At 41.6% G+C, this 23107-nt stretch overlaps 1 protein-coding gene and 1 long non-coding RNA gene across 18 annotated transcripts in view; one reads left to right on the top strand and one right to left on the bottom strand.

The window, feature by feature from the left end:
* zbtb42 (zinc finger and BTB domain containing 42) overlaps nucleotides 1–1613 on the bottom strand; it is a 35122-nt gene extending 33509 nt beyond the window's left edge. For 6 of the 17 annotated variants that reach the window (XR_011351204.1, XR_011351202.1, XR_011351201.1 and 3 more), the window contains exon 1: nucleotides 1397–1613. The gene's annotated coding sequence lies outside the window, so the exon portion shown is untranslated. The other 11 variants (XM_069916563.1, XM_069916568.1, XM_069916567.1 and 8 more) reach the window with 6 other exon arrangements.
* A 14331-nt stretch (nucleotides 1614–15944) lies between these two features.
* LOC138753493 (uncharacterized) lies at nucleotides 15945–19384 on the top strand. Its single transcript, XR_011351205.1, has 3 exons — nucleotides 15945–16198; nucleotides 17888–17989; nucleotides 18970–19384. It is a non-coding gene; the product is annotated as an uncharacterized lncRNA (long non-coding RNA).
* Nucleotides 19385–23107: the final 3723 nt, after the last annotated feature.

The following is a 23107-nucleotide window of genomic DNA, read 5'->3' as shown; positions in this document are numbered from 1 at the left end:
TGCATGCAATTAAAACTGCGCCATCAAAATAATTTAAGATGCACGACAGCCAAATCTTCGAGAGGAGCAGGAAACCGACAAACTTAACAAATGCACGAATTTGCAACGAACACCCAGATGGCAACTGAAACACGACAGCTGACAGAAAACAAAATGTTATCAGTCAGGCAATGTAAGCACCATTTGAAGCAACTCGCTTCCCAAAGTAACCAAACTTTGAAACTTTATATATTAAAAAAAACCATGTGCGATAACATCAACGATCGCTCGAATAACAAGCAAACAACTGTTTACTTTCTACCTTGTCCACCACAACAACGCGATCAAAGCAAATTCTCACGCCCCCTTGCTCCCAATTCTCCAACCCCCTCCTCTCCTCGGACACCCCACGCAGGAAACAGGTTGGAAATCCAAATGGATCCCGAGGAAGGTGGTCCGGAGCAGAAAAGACCAGGCGAGAGAGAGAGAGGGAAGGCACTAACTCCAGGAACAAGCTGGAAGGAGAGTCAGCTGCTCTGACATCACGGGCAATGTAAATGCTACCTCCAGCTGTGCTCCTTTTAATGCCATATGTTCCTTTAAATCGAGTTCGCAGCCAAGCTTGGGGGGGGGGGGGGGGAGAAGAGTTCCATTTTATCATTCATTTGTTAAACAAGTTACACCCAAAATTGAAAGTGTAAAACAACTTGAAGTTAAAAAAATAAACCCAGATTTTTAAAGGATTTAAAGTTTTATAGTTGCAATATTCCTTGGAAAAGTAAACTCTACCTCGTTACTTCGGCCCTGGAAAAGGGAAAGGCAACAGCGATAAACCTCCGAAGGAGGAAGTAAGGAGATAAAATATACACGCAGCACAACTGCGAGCCGGCGCCACAGCAAAAGTTGGACGGGACCCAAGCGAAGCAGACAGGCTGAGGCGACCCCCCCCCCCCCCCCCCCCCAACCCCACCTCGCCGCCCGGCCCGGAGCGCGTGGCTGTGGGGGTGTGAGCGCGGCCGGACGACGCGCGCGCCCCGCCAGGTGCCGCCGCTCACCTGGACACGGCGACGGGTGCAGGAGGCCGGGCCGGCGCGGCCGCGCGTGGGCACCTTGTCTGCGCAGCCACTGTGTGGTCCCTTCATCTGCGGGCCCTGATGTTTGGTGTCCGCGCCGCAGCCAACTGTTGTGGGGTGGAAGGACTCGTCTCCGCGGCGCCTGCTCTCGCGATACTTACCTATTCGGCAGCGCCGAAAAGGTCAGTCGGCCGTGGGAGCCGGGGGGGAGGTCTCGGCCGCTGCTGTGTTGTCCAATTAAATAGACCCTGACACCAGGGTCTGCCCCCCCCGGTCTCCAATGCACCTGCCCTGCGGGGACCCGATCCAAACAAGTTAAACTTTCACGTTAATATGTTACTCACTCCAGATCGAGGTGTCACTTCTACATTTTTCGGCTGCCTTTCGAAATTATGATCAAATGTAATTCGCTTGTCTATTTGTGCATTTGGCACGGCCTCGGTCAAGAACTGCGTGCATTATCGGAATTAAATGAGCGTGCAAAGGTTGGAAGAGGAGTGAGAAGCTGCCGCTGCTGCTCGTCCGCCGTGTCGACCCAAAACAACTGTTTGTGACCTCGCGCTATGTGCAAGATTGCACGTCATTTGAGACAAGAGTTGAACGTTGTGGGGGGGGGGGGTTTGGCAGCTGGACAACAAGGTTGGGGAGACGGCAGCTGGAATGTGGCGTGACGTTCTCGTCGCCATACTCGAGTTATTGGCGAAGATCCGCATGCATCTTGCTGGGACTGAGGAAATAACAAAGCTCCTCTCGGAACGGAGCGGGTCACATGGAGACATGGTCAGTCGTGGCTGCTTCCCATGGTCAGGGATGCTGAGTTCCTCCAGCAGTTCATTATTTGTTCAAGATTCCAGCACCTACAGTCTTTGTGTTTCTCTCGTGGCCAGAACTGGTTGGCTCGCGCTATGAGAAGAGGCTGGGACAAAGGAAGCTGAGGGATGACCCCATCTGAGGTTTAGAAAATCAGGTTAGATGGCCACAATCTTTTTTTCCCCAGAGTAGGAGAATCTAATACTTGAGGGCATGGGTTTAAGATGAGAGAGGCTGTTGGTGGTCATTATGTGGGATGAGGAAGTGTCCAGTGCCATTGCAGAGGCCAGTCCAATTGCAATTCAGAGATGCAAAAGATTGAACACATTTGCAGGCACTTGGGACTCCGTGAGGAAGGCATCTTGGTTGGCAGAGGGAAGTTACACTGGAGAGCCTGTTTCTGTGTTGTATGCCCCTGCTTACACTACCAAAAGTAATGAATAAGTCAAAGGGAAGTTTACAGTGAAATGTAATTTTGATTCCCTCCAAAAACGATGCCCATATGAATTGCGAATCTATTGCAAAAAATAAAGTGCCAATTTATTAAATTTCATTCCTTTCCCTTTCAGGAGAATTTCTAATATGCTCTCTACATTCTCCTTCATCCCCACTACCGATATACACAATATTCTTCACTGCTGGTAGTGATCAGAGACACCTATGTAAAATTTCATGAAAGAAAACTCACTTTCAACACTGTGCCATGCTCATAGGACTTTGGAGTCAATGTGAAAAAGGACATTGATTAAAGATTACTGTAATACCAACCTACCTCTACTAAAACAGGAATGAAGCAAATTCTCAGCAAACCAGGTAACATCTGAGGAGAGAGAAGCAAAAATAATGTCTCAGGTGGATGATGTTTTAAGTTCTATCATCTTAATGAAAAAGGGTGAAGAAGAGATACAACAGTTAGAGGCAGAAGAGGAAACAAAGAAAAATCGAAGCTGAAAAATCCAGAAGGAGAGAAAAAGCTTATCACCTGAATTGCTTGAATTCAATACTGAGAGCTGCAACAAACCCTGTGGAAAAAATAAGGTGCTGTTCTTCAAGCTTACATTACTCATCTCTCAAACAGCGTAGGAGACCAAAGTCAGAGAGGTTAGAGTGTGAGTAGAACGAAAAATTACAAAGAGGGGGAACTTGAATCTCATGTCACTACTGTGGACTGAATGGAGCGCTTTTGTAAGGCAGTCACTCAATTTTCTTTTTGGGTTTCTCCACCACAGAAAAGGTTACTGAATTGGAAGCAAAACATATTTGCTATTTCATGTAGATCAGTGGTTCTCAACCTTTTTCTTTACACTCGCATACCATGTCAAGTCTTCTTTGGCTTGGCTTCGCGGACGAAGATTTATGGAGGGGGTAAAAAAGTCCACGTCAGCTGCAGGCTCGTTTGTGGCTGACCAGTCCGATGCGGGACGATGCGAAAACCAACAAGGTCGGGTCAGATACAGCAATGAGCTCTCTGAACCCTTCTCCATTAACACCATGTCAAGTAATCCCTTACTAATAGCAGAGCACCTATGGGTTCTTATGCCATAGGTGCTCTGTGGTTTGTAAGGGATCACTTAAGGTGGTATGTGAGTGGGGGAAAAAAGGTTGAGAACCACTGACCTAGAAGGACTGCTTGGGCCCCTGGATAAGATGTTAGAAGGCCAGACATTCAATCTCCTTTGCCTGCATGGAAATGAAATGGTTAGTTGAGATGGAAGAACAAACCAGAGTTAGAGAGGGTACAATCTCTTTGAAATGCTTAAAGGGAAGATGTGCCTGGTAGAATACTTTTGAGGGTGGTGGAAATTATGGAGGGTGATCTGTTGAAAATGATTGAAATGAATGCTTGATCATTAGTCCTTGAATCTGACCTGACTAAACTTCTGAGACAAGAGGATTTCCTGGAACAATAGGTTCACATAATTTTGATTTGACACCATTTGGACTATAGTTGCAGTGCAAAGATGAACTGGTGCAGAAAGTGGTCATGCACTTCACATCAGCACACTGCATTAAGTATTTAACTGCTGTGAGCTCTGTCCCTGTATGTAAGTGCTCATGTTCAGATTCTCAATAGCAAATAATTAAATTCTCAACTAGGTGCTGTACACTTGGTTGTCCAATGTAAACATAAAAATATATGATGTAATCCCATACAGCAGAATCACTTAGAGATTTTGAGATTTTATTGTTGTGTTTTCAGCCAGCTGTGAAGGACAAAAACTGATACAACTTCTATTGGAAGGAACATGGTGTACCTTGACCCAATTGTGTGTCAGAAACAATACAACTTTTATTCAAAGGGGAAATTATTGTCATGGTAATATTGGCCTGGTTGCTGAAAAATTCTTGGAGCAATAAACTGCAGAGGTGGGAAGATTAAAACAAAAATCAAAAAACATTTCTGGGAATACAGTACAGTAATTTAAAAGATGCAGGATCATTTCATTCCAAGGAAGAAAAAGCATTCTAAAGGGAGAGTGAGGCAGGTGGCTGCCAAGAGAGGTCAGAGATAGTATAAAAGCAAAAGAGGTAGAGAGGGTATTGCAAAAATTATGTGGGAAGACAGAGGAGTTGAGTAGCTTTAAAAAAAAACAACCTAAGGCAACAAAAAAGGCAATAAGGGGAGAGAAAATGAAATATAAAAGTAAGCTAGCCAATAATATAACACCAGATTCTTTTTCAGATATGTAAAGAGTAAGAGATTCAAGAATGGATAATCATGCAGCTGTAAAATGATGGTGGAAAAATGGTAATGGGGAACAAAGAAATGTCTGATGAACTGAACAGCTATTTTGCATCAGTCTTCACTGTGGAAGACACAAGTAATGGGCCAAAAATTTGAGAGATTGAGGGGGCAGGTGTGAGTATAGCTGTTCTTACTAAGGAGATGGTGCTTGGGAAGCTGAAGGTGCATGTTACCTGGGCCAAGATGGGATTACACCCAAAGGTTTTGGAAAGTGGAGCTCAAGAGATTGTGACCACATTAGTAGTGATTTTAATTTAGAGATAAAGCATGGTCACAGGCTTAAGTTTAAACGTTCAGCATGGTAACAGGCCCTTCCGGCCTACTACCTCGTGCCCCACCAAATACGCCAATTAACCTACCACCCCCATACCCTTTTGAAGGGTGGGAGGAAACAAGAAACCTCCGCAGGTATGGGGAGAACATACAAACTCCTTGCAAACAGTGATGAATTAAAACCTGGGTCGCTAGTGCTGTAATAGCGTTGCGCTAACCTCAGTGCTAACCGTGCTGCCTTCGGTTATGGTCTTCTAATCTTCTGGGTGATATTGCCAATTATACAGGGTGCTTTTGAATTATTTTGGAATCATCAAGTGAGTTTATCCTCACTGACTAATGAAAAATCATTTAACCTATTTTTCAATATGTTCATCAAAATTATTAAAGCTTATGTTGTATAATTGTAAATTAAATCTTGTCAGGATCATCTTTTATTGCAGTTATAAGGTTACCAATTTTACCCTGATTTTGTAATAAATGTCGTTTAAATATGAAAAGAAATATTAAATCATGATAAAATTATGCAATGTGGCTTCTTCTATTTCGGGTTGATACTAAAGATGTTCAAGAGCTTCAGAAGATTGGCTTTGAAAAAACATTAATGCATGTTGTGATGCTTCACAGAGAAAATTCTAAAATTCAGCCATATTATTAGAACGAGGCACCTTGCCATAGCAAGATAGTGAGAGCAAAAATTGAAGGGAGAGGCACTCTATGCTAGTGTTGGCAACCTCTCGACAGCTAGTTACAGAATGGCATTGGCAGAGAGCTTGAGAACAGATTGTCTTCTTCTCATCTTGGCTAAGATAGAATGAATGACTCAGGGGATGGGGCTAGAAAGGGGAAAAGAAAAATAAAATCTAAAAATAAAGGCCTATGAAAATTAGTCTTTCCAGGTTATTCATAATTATTATTTTAAAACACTTGGACTTTTGCCTATCGATCTGACATCCTTTGACATTTTAACAAAACTAGATGTAATGAAATAGTCTTCATTTGACGTTTTCATATATTTTTCTAGATTATTTTTTAATTTCATATTCTGATGGTTTGATCAGACTTTGAAGCATAGTGTTCTACCATACAGTGTGTACCGCATTGAGTTGCATGCTCTTAGTCAAGGTACCAATAGGAGCTCTATATTTAATTGTGTTTTGGACATCACATTAACCCTAACCTGCACATGACCCACAAAGTCATATAAATTATCTTTCTTTGGCTTGGCTTCACGGACGAAGATTTATGGAGGGGGTAAATGTCCACGTCAGCTGCAGGCTCGTTTGTGGCTGACAAGTCCGATGCGGGACAGGCAGACACGGTTGCAGCGGTTGCAGGGGAAAATTGGTTGGTTGGGGTTGGGTGTTGGGTTTTTCCTCCTTTGCCTTTTGTCAGTGAGGTGGGCTCTGCGGTCTTCTTCAAAGGAGGTTGCTGCCCGCCAAACTGTGAGGCGCCAAGATGCACGGTTTGAGGCGTTATCAGCCCACTGGCGGTGGTCAATGTGGCAGGCACCAAGAGATTTCTTTAGGCAGTCCTTGTACCTTTTCTTTGGTGCACCTCTGTCACGGTGGCCAATGGAGAGCTCGCCATATAACACGATCTTGGGAAGGCGATGGTCCTCCATTCTGGAGACGTGACCCATCCAGCGCAGCTGGATCTTCAGCAGCGTGGACTCGATGCTGTCGACCTCTGCCATCTCGAGTACTTCGACGTTAGGGATGAAAGCGCTCCAATGGATGTTGAGGATGGAGCGGAGACAACGCTGGTGGAAGCGTTCTAGGAGCCGTAGGTGATGCCGGTAGAGGACCCACGGTTCGGAGCCGAACAGGAGTGTGGGTATGACAACGGATCTGTATTCGCTTATCTTTGTGAGGTTTTTCAGTTGGTTGTTTTTCCAGACTCTTTTGTGTAGTCTTCCAAAGGCGCTATTTGCCTTGGCGAGTCTGTTGTCTATCTCATTGTCGATCCTTGCATCTGATGAAATGGTGCAGCCGAGATAGGTAAACTGGTTGACCGTTTTGAGTTTTGTGTGCCCGATGGAGATGTGGGGGGGCTGGTAGTCATGGTGGGGAGCTGGCTGATGGAGGACCTCAGTTTTCTTCAGGCTGACTTCCAGGCCAAACATTTTGGCAGTTTCCGCAAAGCAGGACGTCAAGCGCTGAAGAGCTGGCTCTGAATGGGCAACTAAAGCGGCATCGTCTGCAAAGAGTAGTTCACGGACAAGTTTCTCTTGTGTCTTGGTGTGAGCTTGCAGGCGCCTCAGATTGAAGAGACTGCCATCCGTGCGGTACCGGATGTAAACAGCGTCTTCATTGTTGGGGTCTTTCATGGCTTGGTTCAGGATATAAAAAAATACAAATACTGGTAGGGTCAACAATCCCTACAGAAACCTAGAAAAAAGCCTAGGGAAAAACAACCAAGGTGACTAAGTAATAAAAGTTAAGGAATTAAAAATAACAACTAAAAGAGTGTGTCATCTGCACCACATCCCACTTCATTGATTCTAATTGTTTCTTTGCTAGGACAGATTATTTCAGTAGCCTTATTCCGAAGGGAGATAGCCATATCTGCGTACCAATATACTTCAGATAAGGTTGCCACACTCTTAACGAATGTGTCATATTTCCTCCTTAAATTATATGTGATTTTCTCCAGGGGAATGCAACTCTGCATTCCAGGGGAATGCATTTCTACATTCCATCATGTGATATTTAGTTGGGAGTCAGACTTACACGTGACCACTATACATTTCCTGGCTACCACCAAGACGACCTTTACAAACTGAGTTTGGTACTTGGACAGCTTCCCAGAAGGTACAATTCCAGATCTTGTGGAAAATTCACCTTTGTAATTTTTTTCAGAATGTCCCCAAGCTGTCCCCCAGAAGGATCTCACCTTTGTACACAGCCAGGTTGAATGGATAAAGGTTCCAATCTCCACACGGCATCTAAAGCACATTTCTGAGATTTCTAATTTAGATTTATGTAATTTTTGTGGTGTGAAGTACAGTTGATGCAGTAAATTGTATTGTACCAATCTGTACCAGGCATTAACAGCCATCATGCTGTCCAGGCACAGAAATAAACAGCACTGCTCGTGGATTCTTGTGCCCAAGTCCGATTCCCACCTTTCCCTCGACCTGTATAACTACGGCTTTGGGCCCTCACTTTGGAATATGAAATACATTATGGAGATAAACTTATGCACATTCCCCCTTCAAATTAGAATCTCCATGTCACTACACATGGGCAGGGTCATAAATGGTCCCAATTTGTCCATTAAGTTGCAGATAGCAGAAGAATGTTCTATTAGACAAATCATATTTATTCCCCAACTGCTCGAATAACATGAACTACCCAAATGACATGAGCTGCCCTCACTTGTAGCAATCCTCGATACACCTGATCCCTTTCTGGCACCAGGTGTCCAGGATCTTATTGTCCAGAGTCATGGGTATTAAGTTGTTCTGAGCCAAGGGCATTTTGGGAGATATCCCCACCTTCAATCCAATACATTGATTTATTCTTTGTCATGTCTGAAGTTATCTGTTTTCTTTGAAATAAATTTAATGTCCCATTTGTATATTAACTCTCCTGCTATCTTTTCACCTAGTGCATGTAGTCCAATTTGTGCCCAGGAGGGGGTGCCCCCTTCCTCAAAGAGTGAGGCAAAAAACCTCACCTGGGCCACCCAGTAATATTTTTTGAAATCTGACAATTTTAAAGCCCCCAGTTTCTCTGATTGATTATGTAGTACTGGTAATGTGTGTGTAAAAACTTGGGAACAATCAAATAGCTTTCCATTTGCCTTTGAGAAAATTATTTGAGTTAAGTATCAAATGACTTGCAGGCTACAGATTATCTGATCAACTGAATCGAATATTTATGAGAAAAAATATTAAACTTAAATTTATTCTGAATGGCAAAAATAAAATACAGTATGTTTCCAATTACCCGGAAACCGATCTACTGAAATTCTCAAATATCCAACTCTTTTTTTGGCCGAGACATGATGTCACAAATTTGAAAAAAGTTGAATATTTTTACCCATTGTGCTCAAGTGGGGGTTTGACATACAGTTAGCGCCATTTTGAAGCAACGGAGCACTCGTGTACTTGTCAAAGATACAGCTGCAAGGGCAAGATTTCACCCAACTGCTCAAGTGAGGCTCTGACACCATTGGAATCAACAGAGCTCTCAATTACTGTCCAAAGATACAGCTCAGGTCGGGGTCTGTTGAGCAGTTAGCACCATTGGAATCAACGGAGCTTTCGTGTACTGTTCAAAGATACATCTCTGGTGGGGGATCTGCCGTGCTGATAGCGCCATTTTGAATAATCTCGTGTACTGTTCAAAGATACAGCCCTGGTGAGAGTCTGTTGCACTGTTAGCACCGTTTTGAATCAACGGAGCTCTAATGTACTGTTCAAAGATATAGCTGCAATGGCAGAAAGGTCTGCTGATAGCACTGTTGATGTCAGTGAGAAGAAAAGGAGGAAGCGTTTATCTCTGTCTATAGAACAGAAAGTCAAGCTGCTGTTGAAACTCGACAGTAGTCTGAGTGTGAAACGTCTAACAGAGGAGTTGGTGTTGGAATGACCACAATCTATGACCCAAGGAAACAGAAGGATAAATTGTTGGAGTTCTATTCTGAAAGTGAAGAACAGAAGTTAATGAAAGATAGAAAAACACTGTATAAAGGTAAAAATGAAGAACTGGAGTGTGTATTGATGGAGTGGATCTGACAGCATTACAGTGAACACATGCCACTTAATGGTTTGCTGATCTTGAAACAAGCAAAGCTCTATCATGATGAACTAAAACTCGAAAGGAACTGTGAATATTCAGTAGGCTGGTTGAGCAGATTTAAGAAAAGACATGGCATTAAAATGTTAAAGATGAGAGGCAAAAAAGCATCTGCTGATCACGAAGCAGCAGAGAGATTCATTGACGAGTTTGCCAAGATCATTGCTGATGTAAACCTGATGCCAGAACAAGTCTATAATGCCAGTGAAACATCACTGTTTTGGCATTTTTGCCCCAGAACAACATTGACAACAGCTAATGAGACAGCCCCTACAGGAATTAAGGATGCCAAGGACAAAATAACTGTGCTAGGATATGTTAATGCAGCAGGCACGCATATGTGTAAGCTGGCTGTGATAGGCAAAAGTTTGCGTCCTCAATGTTTTAAAGGAATGAATTTCTTACCAGTCCATTATTATGCCAATAGAAAGGCATGGGTCACCAAGGATATCTTTTCTGATTGGTGCTAGTGGGTCATGCTCACTGCAGGGAAGCTGGACTGGATGACGACGGCAAGATTTTAAAAATTTCTTGACAACTATACTTCTCATCCTCCAGTTGAAAGTCTAAACCAACATAAAGCTCATCTCATGTACCTTCCCCCAAATGTGACTTCCTTAATTCAGCCATTTGACCAAGGTATCACTGAAGAGTGAATACAGAAACATTTTCTTGAACAACATGCTATCAACAGTGAACAGAGGCTTGGGTGTGGTGGGTTTCCAAAAGGATGCCATTTATACTGCTGGCAATACTTGGAGCAAAATGACTAAAGAAACAGTTGTACATGCCTGGCATAATTTCTGGCCTGCAACTATGTTCCTGGATGATGAAGAAGAAAATGGTGATTTTGAAGGATTCTGTGTGTCTGGGGAGAAAAAAATGTTGCCAGATCTCCTTGCATATGCATAAAATATTCCTTCCGAGTCCATCAGTAAGCTGGAAGAAAAGGGTATTGTAGAAATTTTTTAAATTGATAATGATGCTCCAGTTGTTCATTCACTGACCGATGGTGAAATAGCTAAACTTGTTCTGCATCCAGATGAACATGATGAAGAGGACTTGGTTGACACTGTAGAAAAAGTGCCTGTAGATGACATTGTGAACATGGTTGATGGACTTAATGAGGCACTAGAGGAGCATGCATTCCTAACAGAAGAAGAAATTATGTCCATGTATAGAATCAAAGATAGATTGCTAAGACAAAAACTATTGTTAATAAGGCAGATGACACTGGAAGAAACATTGGAAAAAAAACCATCGCGCAAAATTCTAATGTTTGTTGCTGCATTTTGTAAGCAGAGATCACATTTTTTTGGGTAAGAATTAAACATTATTTCATGCTTGAAAAACCTTCTGTTGTTATTTGTTACTGTTTAACTGCAGATTTAAGTGTTCTGCTGGTACTACTGGTCTGCTTAAAGAAATTTCTTGATTATCCGAAAGATCCGGATAACTGAGATAGGTCAGACCCCAAGCATTTCAGATAATCGTAAACTTACTGTATGACAAATTTAAAAGTAATTACAAGTGTGAAGAAAATATATTTTATCTCACTATAGTGTGCAAACATAATTTATAATTAATTAATTATAATTTCAAAAACACTTGGTTTTAACTACTTCCATGAAGGAACATGATCAATGATGAACATGAACCACAAAGAAAAAATGCTCAAAGGAGCAAATGAAATTATAGTTGTATTTTATTGTACAGAATAATTATGTTAATTAGTTCTCTTGATAAATATGTATAATTGCATCTGACCAGCATTCTTTGTAAACTGTTAGAGTTGTCAAGTTAGAGTGTGCGTGTGCTCAGAATTAAAATATCTCCAAAGCCACCAAACTTTATGAACACTACAGATCCGTAGGGCAAAAACCTAAATGTACATATTTGATTGGTACTTTTTGATTTGCTCATGTTTATGAAAAGCAACCAAAATAAAAATAAGGAGTTAAACAAGAAAATCTGCAGATGCTGGGGTCAAGTGCAATACATTAATGTGCTGGAGAAACTCAACAGGTCACACCGCATCCATAGGAAGTAAAGGGTAAACAATGTTTCAGGCTTGTGCCCTTCATTAGGAAAAGTCCCTTGAACAATGCCATTTGAGATTACAAGTATTTGTGAAAAATGTAGGATGGGTGACCTTGATTTATCCAAGAAATCCTGGTATGACCTCTAAAAGGGTATCAGGGATGCTAAGAGGAAATACCAGACCAAACTGGAGTATGAAATCAACCTCACAAACACCTGTGAATTGTGGCATGCATGCCATTGTGGGCTACAAGCAAAGCCGGGCAAAGAAGCAGGCTCACTTTGAATGAAAACTCAGTGAGTCATTGTGATCCACCATGGTCAACGGTTACTGACTGATGCCTAATTGGCCTTCCTGAGTTAATCTGCGAAAGGCAACTGGCCTGGAAGGAGACCTTGGCCATGCCCTAAGAATTTAGATTGACCAGCTGGTGGGAGCAGTCATGAACACCTTTAATCTCTTCCGACTGTACAGTAGTCTGAAGTTCTCATCTTTTTTACAAAGACCACTAGTGCCAGAAAAAGCAAAGGAAAACAATAAGCCCAGTGGCTCAGACATCTATCATCACGAGAGATTGATCATGGCCCACATTAACCCCAGCCTCCCAAGTCACCTTAAATTATTTTTTTAAATTTAGACATACAGCCCTTTTGGCCCACAAACCTGTACCACCCAATTACACCCAATTGACCTACAATCCCCAATCCGTTTTTGAATGTGGGAGGAAATGAGAGCATCTGGAGGAAACCCAGACATGGATAGAACGTACAAACTCCTTAAAGACAGTGCTAGATTCGAACCCTGGTCCTGATCATTGGCATTGCAACAGCGTTGCACTAGTGCTACGTTAACCACGCCAGACTTGATCCACCACAATTCACCCTCAGTTGCAAGAGGACCACAGCAATCGCCATCTCCCTGTGCCTGCACCCAACTTACTAATTATTGACTACAGCCCTGCCTCACACCGTAGTCTCCATCAAACTCATTTCCAAACTCCTGACCTGCAAACTGCAACCAATGAAAATTAATGAAAACACCTTCTCCATGATAATCTTTGATACCAAAGCCCTGCGAGGATGTGTACTCAGCCCCTTACTATTACTCCTTATACATTCATGGCTCTGTGGCCAAATATTGCTCTAATTCATATATGTTTGCAGGTGACACGACAGTTGGAGACAAGATCTCTAACAATGACGAGACAGAGTGTAGGAAGGAGATACTGTATATAGTCCAGTGGCATGGTGACAGAATAACAATTTTCCTTCAATGTCAGCAAAATGGTCATTGACTTCAGAAAGCAAGATGGAACACATGTTCCGGTTTGCATCAATGGTGCTGAGGTGCAAATGGTAGAGAGCTTTAAGTTTTCTGATGTAAATATCACTAACGATTTGTCCTGGTCCAATACATTGACGTTACAGCCATGAAGACACACCAACGCTTCCACTTCCTGAGAAGTGTAAAGAAATTCAGCATGTCCCCAATGTCTCCTACTAATCTTTATAGATGCACCCTTGAAACTACCCTGATGAGATGGATTGCAGCTTGGTACAGGAACTCCTCTGTCCATAGCCACAAAAAAAATTACAGATAGTTTTGAATCCACCATAGGCCATTACACAAACCAAACTTCTCTCACTGGTCAAATGTTAAATATTGTTGCAATCACAATTCAACCATTTGTTCCAGATGACATGATATATAGTTATGCCATTAAGCATGGAAAGGAAGACCTGCATGTTAGGCTGGTCAGGAAGATCAGAGTGCAAGGAATCCAGGGTGAGGTGGCCAATTTGATAATGAACTGAACTGGCTTGATGGTAGGAAACAGACGGTGGTCATGGAAAGTTGGTACTCAGATGGAAGCCTGTGGTAATAATGTGCTGCACGGATCTGTACTGTGCCCACTGTTTGTCATTTACTGTATAAGTAACTTGATGACAATGTAGTTAGCCTGGTTGGTAAAGTGGTGGATTGCACCACAATTGATGGGATACCCAACAGTGAAAAAGATGATCTCAGATCACAACAAAATTGAGAACTGGGAAAGTGGAACAAAGAATGGCAGATGGAATTTAACTGTTACACTTAACTGTTAAACCAAGTCCAGACATTTACTATGAATGGTAGAGTGTTCTGGAATGTTGTGGAACAAAGAGAGTTGGGGGTACTTGCATTCATTGTCAGGGCACTGAGAACAGGAGCAGAAACATCACGCTACAACTGTAGAAGACCTTGATCAAATTGCACTAGGAGCACTGTGCACAGTTTTGGTCTCATTAATCTAGAAATGGTTCAAACAAGATTCAAATCGACAAGAATTGGTAGGCTTGAATTACCAAGGAGAGGCTGGATGATAAGGAATGAAAAGAGACTTTTCTCCCTGGAGCGTAGGAAGCTATGGGTGGGACCTTACATAAATCATTTGGGATTTAGAAAATGTAAATCAGTCGTTTTCAAACTGGCCCCTAAACACACATTCCACCTTAAAGCAATCTCTATGCCATAAATACTCTGTGATTAGTAAGGGATTGTATAAAGTGGGATCTAAGTGGAAAGAGAAAGGTTTGAAAACCACTGTTTTAATCATACCTAATTGACTCATTAGGTGCACAGTTTCATAACTCCAAAGGAAATGGCCAATGACAATTTTTCTCAAGCAAAATATTTCAGTAACAATTGGGTTTAGAGCAATGGTTCTCAACTTTTTTTCCCACTCACATACCACTTTAACCAATCCCTTACTAACCACAGAGCACCGATGGCATAGAGATTGCTTAAGGTGGAATGTGAGTATTGGGAGGGGGGCAGATGTGAGAGGAATCTAGAATTCGAGGACGTACATTTAAGGTGAGAGGGGAGAGATTTAAAAAAAGAACAGAGGGGCACTTACAGAGGCAGGTGGATGTATGGAACAAAGTGACAGAGGAAGTGGTAGAAGCAGGGACAATTGTGATGTTCAAAGATATTTGGACAAGTACATGGATAGGAAAGGTTTAGAGAGATAAGGGCTGATAGCAGGGAAATGGGTCTAGCTTGATTGGTATGGACAGATTGAAGGACCTGTTTCTGTGGTGTCAAATTCTGACTCTGCTATCAGTAATTGCTATTTCTTTTTTTTTGAAAAGTTTATTTAAGAATTTTACAAAACAAAAAAAAACTAAGTATAATCTAAAACTACCTTCTATTTCCTCCCTCCTCTCCCTCCCATCTATCTAACCCCTTATAACCCTCCCCCCTACGGAGCTTATATTAAAAAACACAATTACAATCTATCATAACAGGTTGTTGTATGATGTGCCCTCTATTTACATCTTTCAACACATATAAGGCTTTTACTTAACATCTAAACCTATACATTCCAAATACAAATTCCACATCTTAAAAAAAAGAATAATTATTTCACAAATTATACATTATTTTCTCTAAATAAATACATGATTGAATTTCATTGTGCCACCTTTATATATTCAATTCACCATCATTTTTCCAAGTTACAGCTATACACTTTCTAGCCACCGCCAATCCTAAATGAATAAATGCAATTTGAGGTTTCTCCAAATATAAGTTTGCCATAATTGTATTCACGTATCCCAATAAGCATGCCCATGGATCCACATATAAATCTATTTGGAATAAATCTCACAAAAAATTTGATCACGTGTTCCCAAAAGGGCTTAACCTTTCTACATTTCCAGACCGAGTGTAAAAAAAAGTACCTGTCTGATTGCCACATCGAAAACACAAATCTGACCCACTAAATCCATATTTTTTCAATTTTTCAGGAGTTAAATATAACTGATGGAGAAAGTTATAATTAACCAAACTATATCGTACATTAATTAATTTTGTAACACTATTCAAACACATATCAGACCACTCCTCCACAGAAATAGGAATAAATAAATCCTTCAGTAATTGGTATTTCCATGAAATGAATAGCAACCTAGTCAAAGTTTGCACAAAAGGAAACTATTTGTCATAATATATTATAATTTGAGGAGTTCTAGTTGTTTTCACTGAGGCTTTCTCACAAAGCTTATTGGTGCACTTTAAATAGAGCAACATTTCATCGTTCATAAGTGTGCTGATCTGTAACAACGGTTGCATGTTGTGTTCCTGATTTGTATCTTGTCTTTCTACAATTAGTAAGTAATGCTGAGTCATTTCACTGAAGAGGTGGGTAAGGCATTGCTGCTGGTGGCAGAAGAGGGGTAAAGCAAATGAAAGCTTGGCTGGAGGTGGGACAAGAATTCAGCAGGTGACTCGTACTGAAACTGATTCCAAACAAAAATGTGCAGTTGCATATCAGTTAGCAAGGCCTGAGGCCCACTGGGTGCAACATGCTCCTCTCCTGCTTTTATACATAATGCCTTTTTGGGAAAGGCGAAAAGCAACAAAGGCCTGGATGGTTCTACAAGAAAGTTTTAAATCCCCTCATGTCATTTCCATGAATTGGAGAACTGTAAGTATATTTAAAAACATATCGCCAAACTATGGGTAAAATTGCATTATTGGCCAACATAAAAAGCTTAATTAAAGAAAATTACAAAATGAAAATCCATAAATAAAGTCCGTAGATCTGCTAGCAAGGCAGAGAAGTGTAATAATACCATGTTAATCATCCCTCTGTGATATGTAACTTCAGATACAAATATTTGATAAAAAAGATGACTTTTTCCTCTGTAATACTAAGGAATATTTTTCTCCTTCTTTGTACAGAGGAATGTGATCTAATTCTCATCATAAATGTGATAATCATAGGAAAGTTCAAATCAGGCGGAGAATGCTTGCATCAAGTCTATGCTGTGACTTTTAATTTATGAACCATGAGTGGAATTGCCAGAAATCCAAGATTAGGATTTCCTTCTTCTTCTCCTAACCTATTCACATTCTTTTAATGATCACCGAGTTATAATACTGCAACAAGGCCAGAAAAACGACTGTTTTATTTTCAATAAAAGGCAAATGTGAAATTCCATTATCATCGCTGCAGCAGAGGACAGAATACTCTTTGAAAAGTACAAATATAATTAAAATATCATAACCTAAATACCAAATGTATTTATTTATTTGAGGAGCACATTAAAATTAAACTTGACTAAGAAATTTAGCATGTGTTTGGTTTCTTATAAAAGAGGAACTTAACATGATTAGCTTTCTTAGAATCAGAAGTACATTTTCTAACTCCTACAGTCTAGGCAGAATGTTCCCTTCTGAAATATTTCAAAGTAATGAATTACAATACCAGTTAAATATACATAAGTAGGCTTTCTTCCTCATTTTTATTAGTTGCAGCCAGCTGAAATTAAGCCAGGTCTCAGTCATAGTACAGTTATACAAACTCGTATGCCTCATTCAAAGATGTGCACTAGTCGTATATCATGAGTCACAGGTCAAGAAGGCATTTATATTTCTTTGTGTGTCACATCATTTGTTAGTCTTTCACATATTGGAGTTGATTTTAACCTACCAGAATACGTTCTTTGACAGGATGACATTCCAGTGAAGTATCAGAGGAATACAAATGTAGTGTTAAACTGATCATTCTCTTCCCTATTCCAATGGCCATTAGCAAGAATTTAGCACTGTTCTGTGAATTGGCATAAAGAGTAATTGCCTATCTGTCTCTATGGTTTGTTCCCATCCATGACCTTATTAAGGGGGATACAAAAAAGGCATTTATATTCAATAATAGTCTTTCAAAGTTGTTTTGACCAGAAATATAAAAAGTTCTATCCTTGTGGAATGTTGGTGTATCAGATCTCAACCAGTGTGACAGAAGGGCACTTAGTATTAGCTGGTTATAAGTAAACTTGAGAGAAATCCAAAATTAATTGTTATTTTGGGAACTTTGCAGACTGGAAATTTGCTTGTTATTAACCATATAACCATATACAGTTCAAAGACCACATGTTAGGTTTCACCTCAAGATAACTTGGTTACAACACAAGTAGAACATATTTTTTATACTTGTATGGTACTCTAACACTTTAAGTTTTGCTATCAGCTTAGTTAGAATCACAACTTTAATCATAGTTTAAAAGCAAATATTTAAAAATATTCAAAAAAATGGGGGTTTTGCTTTGCCTTACATGAGACGTTATTATTGGGTTATTAATATTAAATATTATTTTCTGGATTTATTATATAGATAAATTGGACTGCCCAGAATGAACATCACAGAGCTGAAAGGTTTTAACAAATTTGCTCTGGCTACACTACTTGGTGCCTCCCTCCATTTTCTTTGGTTAAGGTGAATAAATTAATAGGCAGTTCGGTCACCAAAAATTTGTTATGAATTTGGTTACAATTCAGGTGCTGTTTTGAAATGAATATTTTTCTTTATCTGCTCCAATTATTAATAATTTCTTTATCCCTCCATTTTGCCTTGATCATGTTTTTCATACATGAAAAAGGAATCACTTCATTTTTTGACTTATTTGTAAACTGCTGTATTAAGACTTTTGAGCATTTGTCACATAAATTTAATCTCCCTAATTTCCTTTTTTTAGATATTTACAAGTTAGAGATTTTCCTTCTCCCATGATTGTAATTATATTGACTTTTTTTGGGTTAAATCCTTGTCTAAAGGGTTTAATAGGATTCATTTATGGATTAATTTCTAAAATATGTTATGTTTCTATGAATAAAATTAAGAGGGCCTGGGAAAGTGACATAAATTATTCTTTCCAAAGATATATGGACCAAGTGTTTAAAATTGGTCCATTCCTTATCCATTTGTGCATATCATTCACTTATTAAATTCAAGATAGCACATGGAGCACATTTATCCAAAGATAAATTAGATAAGATTTTTCCTACTATCAACCCTTTATGTGACACATGTGGTAATGGGGTTGCTTCTTCAGAGTATTCCATATGTTTTAGTCTTATTCAACATTAGATCACTATTGGAATGTATTTTCTTGGTTACTATTCAACCTCATCCATTACACATTTATTTGATATGGTGATAGAGAACAGTAGATTATCGGTGTCGCATATCCATGTGATAGCTTTTTCCACTTTAATGGTTAGAAGATGAAGTTTGCTAAGATGAAAGGACGCTATACCTCCAAATTATGCTTGAACCTTGAGAAGATTAGATGTAATGTTTTGAAAATTGATGTTAAGTTTGATAAAATGTGGCACACTTTGATGGAATATTTTAATGTTTAATGAATAATGCTCTGTCTTGACAAGGCATCCGTGACCACATTGTCTTTTCCCAAGGTGTGCATCACATTGATGGTGTACTGCGAGACGAAAGACAAGAGTTTCTGCTGGATGCCAACCAGGGATTGGAGATCTTATCCAGAGCGAATGTCAGTGACTTGTGGTCCGTGAAAGCCCTTCCCTCGAAGAAGTACCGGAAGTGGTGGATGGCTAAGTACCGCGCCACTAGCTCTCTATCAAAATCACTGAGATTTAACTCAGTGGGCCACAGTTGATTGCTGAAGAAAGTTAGCGGACGGCAACTTCCTTCTATCTGCTGCTCCAGAACTCCACCAATCGCTATTCCTGAGGTACCGACCGTGAGGGCGATGGGTACAGGAGTAGGCCAGGAGTGAAGCATTAGCCAGGGCTTCTTTTGCTTCCATGAACGCTTGTGTGAAGTCGTTGCCTCAGGTCAAGTCCAGGATGAAAAGTGGACGCATCACTCGAGCAGTTGTGGGGATGAAACTGTGATAAAAGTTGATCATCACCACAAACTCCTGTAGTCCTTTGGTCGTACTGGGCCTCGGGAAGTTCCAAATAGCCTCCACCTTGCTTGGCCCTGTCTTTGGTAATCCTGTGGCCCAGGAAGTTAGTCGTGCTCAGCCCGAACTGGCATTTAGCCAGGTTGATAGTAAGGCCGAACTCACGTAGGTGATTGTACAGGTTTTGGAGGTGTTGTAAATGTGCTTGGCGGGTTCTGCTCACCACCAGGATATCGTCTAAGTGCCTTCCAGGTCTCGACCCCCCATGTCCATTGGTCGCAGGAAGGTCTGTGCCGCGTTCTTGAGCTTAAATGGCATCCTCAGGAACTTGAACAGCCTGAATGGAGTGATGATGGCCATCTTAGGGATGTCGTCAGGGTGGACTGCGATTTGGTGGTACCCTCACACCAGGTCCACTTTGGAGATGATTGTGGCACTGTGCAGGTTTGCCGCAAAGTCCTGGATATGTGGCATGGGGTAATGATCCAGAGTGATGGCCTTGTTGAGCTGGCAGTAGTTACCGTATGGTGTCCAGCCTCCAGATGCTTTAGGCATGTACAGGGGAGAAACCCATGGATTGTCCGATCGCTGAATGGTGCCTAACTCCTCGAGCTTGCGGAACTCCTCCTTGGCCCGTCAGAGCTTCTCCGGGGAAAGTTGTCTTGCCCTTGCATGGAGTGGTGGATCCTTGGTAAGGATGTGATGCCTGACACCATGTCGGGGCATATCACCGTGAACTGAGGGGAAAGGATTGCTGGGAACTTGGGCAGTAGGATTCTTGGGAGAACTTGTCGTTCAAGTTGTGGACAGAATCCAGATGCAGTGCCGGGAGCCCGGCTCCCCTCAGTGTGAAGGTTTGGAAGGTCTCTGTGTTTACTAGTCTCTTGTCCACTAGGAGGTTGTGGGCCTCCAGGAAGTCCGCTCCGAGAAGTGGCTGTTCCACTGTGGCCAGCGTGAACTCCCATGAGAAGTGACTGCCTTTGAACTTCAGCTCAGCCCGAAGCGTGCTATAGGTCCATATGCTGCTGTTGTTGGCAGCCCTCAACGCAGGGCCCGCTTGCCTGCATCTAGTGCCCAACTCTTGTCAGGGGCATCACACTAAACTCCGCTCCTGTATCCACCAAGAGACGTCTTCCAGACAGGCGGTCCTATATGTATAGGAGACTCCCTTGATGGCCAGCCTCCGTGGCCATCAGTGACGGCTGGCCTTGTCATTTCCCTGAAACTCACAGGGTGACTGGCATCGGTGGGCCTCAGTGCTCCATCTTTGGTGGTAGAAACACCATCTCTCCTTGGACTCATCCTTACCTCTTGCCTGCCACTCTTTTCCTGGGCCTATCTTGGTCTGGTTGTAAGACTTCTTGACAAGCCTCATGGGAGCTGAGCACTTCTGTTTCTGCTTCCACAGAATGTCTGCCCATGCTGTGACTTTCCGGGGGTTGCTGAAATTTGCGTCATCCAGGAGCAGTTGGATGTCCTTGGGCAACTTCTCCAAGAATGCCTGCTCGAACATGATGCCAGGTTCATGGTCTCCCAGGAAGGCCAGCATCTTGTTCATGAGCTCTGATGATGATCTATCCCCTAGCCCATCCAGGTGGAACACCCGTGCCCCTCTCTCTTGCTGTGAGAGCCTGAAGGTCTCGGTCAATAGCTCTTTGAAGGCCGTGTAAATGCCTTCCAATGGTGGCCTGTGGATGAAGTTGGCCACTCTATCTACAGTCTCTGGATCCACGTGGTAGTACCATGTGGTCTTAGATGCCCCAAATATGGAACTGAGCCTCAGCCTGGTCAAATCACACACTGGGTCAAACTGTCCAGAAGGTCGAGAGCTTGAGGGTGACTGCGCTGATCGCTGCTTCGTTATACACCTGTTTAGATTCTGTCTAAACTGTCCGGGTCACCAATTGTAGCCATCTGCTATGAAGAAACACACACACTTGCAGTGTGGGAGGTTAAGCTCTGACTTCATTGAGGCTGGAAATGCTCCTTTTATTCAGTTGTATTTCCCGCCATTTGGTTGATTGGCTAACATCAGCAGTATGAATAACAAAAACGGGATTCCCGCCCGCGGGAACATTCTTGCATATGAATACCCTTCTTCACCAGCCTGGTTTTGCTTCGTTAGCTGGGAAGACTGGCTGCTGGTCTTGGCTATGCTAGGGTTCATGAACGTATTACCGTATTAATTTGAGTTAAATTCCATCTGCCAATCATTGGTGGCTCACTTCTCCATTGGGCTGCTGGCCCAATCTCCGCGGTTGCAGGCCACCACATCTTTAATCTTTCCTTTAAATCCTTTTCTGCTCACTTTAAGCCTAATGCTTCCTAAATTTGGACTCCCCTACCCTGGGAAAAAGACTGTGCTATCCACCTTATCCATGTCCCTCATGAATTAATGGCCCTCATGATTTCATACACCTTGATGTGGTCACTCTCATCCTTCTATGCCCCAGAGAAAAAAGTCTCCAAATTGTAACTAAAGCCCTCCAGTCTTGGTTACATACTCATGAAACATTTTTGCACTCTTTCCAACATAATGAAATCATGGATGACCAGAAATGCACACAATATTCCAAATGTGGACTGACCAATGTCTTTTACACTGTAACATGATATTCTAACTTCTGTATTCAATACCCTTACTGATAGGTCTCTTTATTCCACAGCACTCTTTAGGTCCCCGCCTTATATTGTGCAAATCCTACCTGGCTTGATTTACCAAAATATAGTACCACTTCCTTGTTTGAGTTAAATTCCATCTGCCAATCATTGGTGGCTCACTTCCCCATTTGAATAAGGTCCTGTTGTAATCCTAGATAGCCTTTCTACTGTCCACATGCAACCATCTTTGATGTTGTCTGCAAATGTAGTAACTGCCATCTACATTGTCATCCAAACTGTTGACGTAGATGACAAAATTACAGGTCACATCACTGGTCCATATAACCATATAACCATATATGGTTAAAGCATATCCAAAATTCTGGAATTTTATTGACTATTTCTATGCATTATTTTTGTTAAGCAAAGCTTTAGAATTGAGTTAATTGAAGGAAATCTAAATTATTGCAGTGATATTTTTAGTTAAAAAGATGTATTCTTATGTACAACGAAGCAGGCTTCCAATCTGAAATACAATTCTCCACTACCACCACTCTTTCCACCAAGTCAATTTTGAAACCTATTGGCTAACTCACCCTGTTAAACTCTATATGTGGAATTATGTGCACTTTGCTGCCTTTGTTAAGTCTCTTAAAAAAAAATGAAATCAGTGAGACATGATTTTCCATGCTGACTGCCGATAATCCATCCATGACTATCTAAATGCTAGTTGTTCCTGTTTATCAGAATCCCCTCCAGTAATTTTCTCACCACTGACTTTAATTTTGAATATAATGGAGAGATGATATTAGTCATTGAATCAAACAAAAAAGATATCAATTTATGTACAGGTACATGATCCTTTATCCGGAACCTTTGGGGGACAGTGTGTTCCGAATTTTGGATTTTTCCGGATTTTGGAAAGCCCACCCGAATTGTGCTGTCGTATCCACCCCCACCCCCTTCCAGTTGCCCGGCCATCTTCCCCAAGCGCCTGTCCCTCGGCCACCTCCCCCAAGCACCGGCCGTCTCCCCCAAGTGCCGGCCACCTCTCTCCCTACTTACCAGAT

The sequence above is a fragment of the Narcine bancroftii genome, chromosome 2 (genome assembly GCF_036971445.1).
Source record: "Narcine bancroftii isolate sNarBan1 chromosome 2, sNarBan1.hap1, whole genome shotgun sequence".
NCBI classification, from domain to species: Eukaryota; Metazoa; Chordata; class Chondrichthyes; order Torpediniformes; family Narcinidae; genus Narcine; species Narcine bancroftii.
Note: the sequence above shows the minus strand (reverse complement) of the source record. Positions and strands in the feature narration are given on the sequence as shown.